The 6,000-nt window shown below is 41.1% G+C and overlaps 1 long non-coding RNA gene across 1 annotated transcript in view; it reads left to right on the forward strand.

The window, feature by feature from the left end:
* Positions 1-162: 162 nt before the first annotated feature.
* Positions 163-6,000, forward strand: part of LOC147752279 (uncharacterized) — a 15,600-nt gene continuing 9,762 nt past the window's right edge. Inside the window, exon 1 of the long non-coding RNA XR_015314510.1 lies at positions 163-475. This is a non-coding gene — a long non-coding RNA (uncharacterized LOC147752279). The remainder of the gene's footprint in view (positions 476-6,000) is intronic.

A 6,000-nucleotide genomic window follows, 5' to 3' on the forward strand; every position in this document is an offset into this window, starting at 1 on the left:
TAATCCACGGCTACACAGAAAATTAAGCCGCATTGAAGTCTAATATGTAGGCGTACTTGTAAGAGATAAAAATCTCTTTTATTTTTTGTATATATATGGCCCAGTGTGGAATATGGCCTCGTTTTTATGAGATGCTTGTTTTAGCTACTTATGGACCAACAAAGTATGAGCTCTTCCTATACTATAAAGCTTCGTTGACTTGTTCTCTGCACCTCGACCTTTGGAGCGTCTGTACACTTTCGCTGAATCGGCTTTCGTGGACCTGTGCCTAGACAGACTCTTGCGAACGATATTAGATTAAGCGTATTTACACTATACGCTCAATCAGCATTAATGCTGTTGTAAAGGGAACTGTTCATCAGGCCAGACGTGTCCACTTTTGTAAAATGAGGATTATGGATTGGTTCGTCTGTGAGAATGGGTGATACTGTGATCGCGACGATTCCCGTTTTTGACCTATTGAACTCGCAAACACGTGAGTAGATCTAAGTTCAAAACCGGTTCTAGACACGTTTCGGCTTTTGTTGAAAAGGGACCAATGAACCAAAGGCGAAGCACAAAGTTAGCACCGGACGTACGGCTTAGAGCATAATTTATAGTGGCTAATATTGGGTCTCCAATGTAGATGGGGCCGATGGTGACGGTCTCATTTAGTGGTTGTCGCAGTTACGCGCTAGAGTGCCAAGCCATTTATCTGGCAGAAGAATACCTATTTGTTACCCTGTTGTACCCAGCGTGTCAACTTCTGGCTTCTCTGGTCATATTAAAAGATTCACCCTTTATAAAAGCCTCAGTATACAGTTAAAGCAACAGAACTGACCCAAGTTGGCCTTCTTGTTTTACTCCACCAGCCCTAAACAGGGGCTGCTGCGGTTAGATCTTGAAGGACTGCAACGTCATGCTACTTGTGTTATGCTATGCGTTTATGTGTATGTAAATGTTTGTAACTGACATTTTTAAATGTCCATCGTTGTTATCGATATGTGTATGTTATGTCAAGACACCTGTATACGTTTCATTCATTTATTTTGATAGGCGAATGTAGGCTCCTAACGCTGTCGATAACAGTAAGCGCACTAGAAATCTGAAAATGTGTTTAAAGAAGTAAAAATACCATAACAGTGACGGTCCTAGGCCATGAACTCTCGATGATTATCTTCGTAGATGGATTTCAATTGCTCTTATATCGTATACGTTTTCCAAATAAAAGTGCGAAACAATATATGAAATTAGATAATTAAATCGGTTCATGTGGTGAGGTCTCATAACTGTGGTGTTCTCTCTAAAATATTAACGTGCTCATTCTCGACTAAGGGAATAATGTAGCTATATTCCACTTCGGCATATGAAGTATGGTGAGCACCTCAGATGGCTTAGTTGTATAGCTTTGTTTGAAATTAATATGATGTTCTGGACTTTTTTTTTTCAGCAAATTGGAACTAATTCAAACGCTCTGTCTATCACATATCAGTAAAGCGTAACACTCGATGACCTTAAACATACAATTAAACCTAGATGTTTTTTTTAGGCTAGCTGTTCTTTGTATCGTTGTGTGTACTCATTGTATTTAGGCTAACCGCACGATACAGTTAGCGGCTTTATGCAGAAGAACATAGACTGTGTTCGACGAATTGTCGGGTTCGCAGATCCATAGTAGGGCCAGCTTGACGACAGCGAAGTGATCATGTCTTATTAGAAATATAATTATAGTCTATTACTGCAAAAGGTAAGTAGATCTGCGGCAAAAAAAAAGTTTGGCAAAAAACGGTTAATAGAAAAGTGTGCAGTAAATATTTTGACACCGCTGATGATCGATAACAATAAAAATTAGCCTCCATAATAGAAATTATCGATGAATGTAGCGTGGTGGAAAAATGATCGATGAAAAGTCCAACTAAATCCGCAATGGCGTGTTTCAAACCGCCTTCAAAAAATAACACGTTATATTTCGAAAGTTTATGTTTTTTAGCGAATTCAGTCTGCTGACATCACCAAAATGTAGAGCGAGCCTATGCACATGTAGAGCCAATAGAATGTAAAGTCTGACTCGAAATTCGAATTAAATACGAACAAAGCAGCGGTTCCAAAAATAGAAAAGTTCCTAACGCATTTCTAGGACTAATGACTGATTATTGGATTAGGATTCCGTGCTGACCTATAACGATGTCCGGCAAACACATAACAATAGTATACAGAGCCGAGGCCTTATCGACGCAAGCTGCCTAATCTATTCAAGGTGTCCCCGTTCACATAACAATGCAATGCAATGCGCCACGTACGTACGCGTACGCGCCGTTTACAGTCCTCCGTTCTGTCGCCTTACCGTCTATGTTCGCAGGCCAATGTGACATTTTAAATGCAACTGAGATTGCTGATGGCCTCTGGCGAGACCAGAGAGCAAGATATCAAACGCTATTTTCGTCGAGTACAAACACTCACTAAACACCCCTATTGCCCACTGACGTTGGTAGACATAGGTTAGTGCAATTCGAATGGACGCCTTTTTTTAAACTTATGGATTTGCGCTCCCCAGGTTCTGCTAGAGGCGGTATTTTATGTATATTTACCCATTTATACAGGCCAACAGAAGGTAGTCGATCCTATTTTAGGGCATGACAGCTAGATGCTCTGTCGTCACCACAAAGAAATCACGCTAATAATAATATCTAGACCAAGAAAAGACAAAAGCAGCTTTGCTAAAAGGCTTAGTTTTTTTTGCCACGTACAAACTATAGGCGTGTTATTTCTAAAATAAAGAAAAGCAGCAGTTCAAGGTTTAGCTTTGAGAGAGTTGCTTTGTAGATACACGAAGATCTCGAGCCGATGAACAACGAAACCCCCCACAACTAAGTATGTTAACCGTATTGCCACAGTCACGTAAAATAATATACATCTATGCTCGTGTAGCTGTCATAGTTTGATGAGCCATATGTTTGTTATTCTCGTTTGCCAGACAACTACTTAGAAGCGACAGCCAGTAAGGGGTACGTTTTACAATCGATGAAATGACATACTCATCAGTAAATTGAAAGACTTTGAGCCAAATGTCCTTGGTAAATAGTATATCAAGCTGCTGCAACGGTACTAAGCACTTTCAATGTGTGACGAATCAGGCGGCCCCCTACACCTATATACTATATATAATAAATCGACAAGAAAAATAGTTACTATTTTCACATAAATAGCATAGATAGCTATAGGAGGGCAACTAAATACTACTTCCTAAGCATTTATTTTGAGTAGTATTGTTGAACGTTATCATACGACGAGAAGCAATAGGTATGCATATTGGAAACTGACTCCGGTGCATCTTCAGCACAGATGGCCGTACCTCATCTGCACTCCCCGTATGATGGATCTATATTGTAGAAACCGATACGAAACGCCCTGATTCAGCAAGCTGCCCTGTGATGGCTATCGTCAACAATAGAGTCTGCTTACCTGTCTTATATCTCGGTTAATAGTCGTTATTATGTTACCCGGCAGGTAATCGAACGCTCTAAGCAATGATAGTAAGGTAGTGAGGTATACGACGCATAGGCTAGTTGTAGATCTTTGATGAATCGGTGATACTGACATTTTAAATATTATTATTACAATGTATCATATCGCATATTGTGGTTCTGTATGAGGTTAGAGGGTAGCTACGTTACGTATATATATATATAATAGTGGAGGGTTACCCCTCAGGCGTATGGTCATGGTGCATGCGCATTATTGAACCGTGAGAATGGCCCTTTCTAGTAGGATTGAGCTTCGAAGGTTGCTGAAGCTCTTCTCTAGCGTGTTCCGGTTGAGGGTAATCGGGCTTTCATGTAAGCTTTGTTAGGGCACGATCCACTCTGAAAACGGCCTTACTCACAAGAAACAAGTACTGCAAACTATAGAACTGAGCTCATCTGGGTAAATTGTCCAATGTTAGGCATTCCTTCGTAACTGGTGTGGCTAGATTCCAACTATGTATAAATACATACAACAGCTAGCCAGTACACCCGGGTTTCTACAAAATGTCTTCTATCAGCTCTGCACAAGTGCACCTCTCACTGCTATAAAGATTACAAAACGAATATAGGAGGATCGCCTTGTCTAATTCGACCTCTACAAACCTATGCCTATTTCAGGCATACAATTTTGGTGCATGCAATGTTTTGCACTCATTGTTGCTATGAGCTGTGCGTCATCTCACCTGTTGAGTGTCTGGTCAAGTGTGGCAAATGACTAAACTTTAAACCGTGCTGGCAGAAGTATTATAGCATTCGATGTGTCCTTTCCAATGGCGCTGCAGCTTCGTATTTTTTCGGAATACTTCTCGACGTTAGTATGTAAGCCTAAGTATATATAGGTTTACCAGAACTGCAAATAAATATCTAGCACTACCAAGTAGTGGCTCATATGGGTTTGTGCTTCAAATAAAAACAATTCACTCAGCAATCAGATAATAAATAGATCTGCACAACTGAGCATACATTCACGTCTAACGCTGGTCGCTGGCAATACACATCGTGTAGGCGCCAGGGCCGAAATATATTGAAAAAGTTGACTCCACATAGTACAGCGCACCAATTCATTGTTGACATTTTATAAGACCATCTTCAATTGCAGTTCACACTTCCCACTCAAGTGTTAGCTCAGCCTGTCGGCTACATCATATTCTTTTTTCCCCTGTTTCTTCTTTCAACAACTCAAACCAGACGACTATAGCCGCCAATTATAGCCTTGAGGTTTCCGTGCGCGTGTCGATTTAACAGACCGAGACGCGCTCAAACGAGACATCTGTCCACGTTTTATCGCATACACTAATACCAAGACCTCTTACATTGATTTTTGCCGCACGTTGGAAATACCACACTTAATGATACCTTCTGAACGAAAGAAGGCATTGGTCCTTCAACAATATGCAAGTGGCTGATTTTGGCCAAAGGCTGAATCTGTCTTGTCGTCAAGTGACGTGAGCAAAACCAGCGTTCGAGATCCGTTTAGTTAATTGCTGTGGCGCGTTCCTTGGACCTTCCATTATGCACTGTGTGATTCAGTAAATGACAACAGTAGTTGCTGAGAACTTCCAACTCGTTACTGAGAATTGTCGGAACTCGCTCGCTCAAATTCGAATTTTCAGGTCCTAACAGGTAAAGCTCTGTAGGATCGGTGGCATCGAGGTCGCCTCATTATCAAAAGTAGCACGACGAGCTCAAACAATTGTTCTTAAATCGCTGTCCCTGACAAGTTTAAAGCTCACCAATTTTCACCCATAGTAACGCATAACATCTGCATCTGATCCAGGACAGTGTAATAAAATTAATTTTATCTCCACAGAACATTTGCCAGTCTAACATCATTCTCATGGTAAAGTCAGAAAATAGTACAGTATCTCATATGGTAACAGAGTCGCAAATTTCCTATTTTTAAGAAACCGATCAATCGCGGGAATGTAAACGAGAATAGCACGTTACAAACATCCCATATTCAGTTTATGACTTGGCGCGTGCATACGGCTGCAAATCCATACGTAGCCTTCCACGGAGTTATCAACTACGCGATGCGTCTGATTACGGATGGGCAACCAATAAACAAAGTCTGCCGGGTAACGTACCGCCGTTGGTTTGTTCTATACGTCTTTCGATCCGTATAAACCTATCCTGGGTCTTCTTCGTTCACGAGTAGGACATAACCGAGGAGACAGTGACAGTTCGAAAAATATGTCGAAGTTTGCCTATCCCATTGTTTGGAGGACGGTAGTCCCCAGGAATAGGAAGACGCGATTTCTCCCATTGCAGGCCGCGATCAATACAAGCTACCTATAACCTGTTCATTTACCAGCTAAAAGTAGCAGCTAGCTGTTCATTATTGCATATTGCCAACGGAAGGGATGATACCTACGTGTAAATCTTTCAAATGTACATTAACTTTCTTCCACCCCCTAGCCTCTCATAGTGTTCACGTGTTGACGTACCGCATTAGACCGACATACGAAATACAGCGTTCACATGTAACACCAACTAA

Source organism: Varroa jacobsoni, unplaced genomic scaffold, assembly GCF_002532875.2.
Source record: "Varroa jacobsoni isolate VJ856 unplaced genomic scaffold, vjacob_1.0 scaffold_1363, whole genome shotgun sequence".
NCBI lineage: Eukaryota > Metazoa > Arthropoda > Arachnida > Mesostigmata > Varroidae > Varroa > Varroa jacobsoni.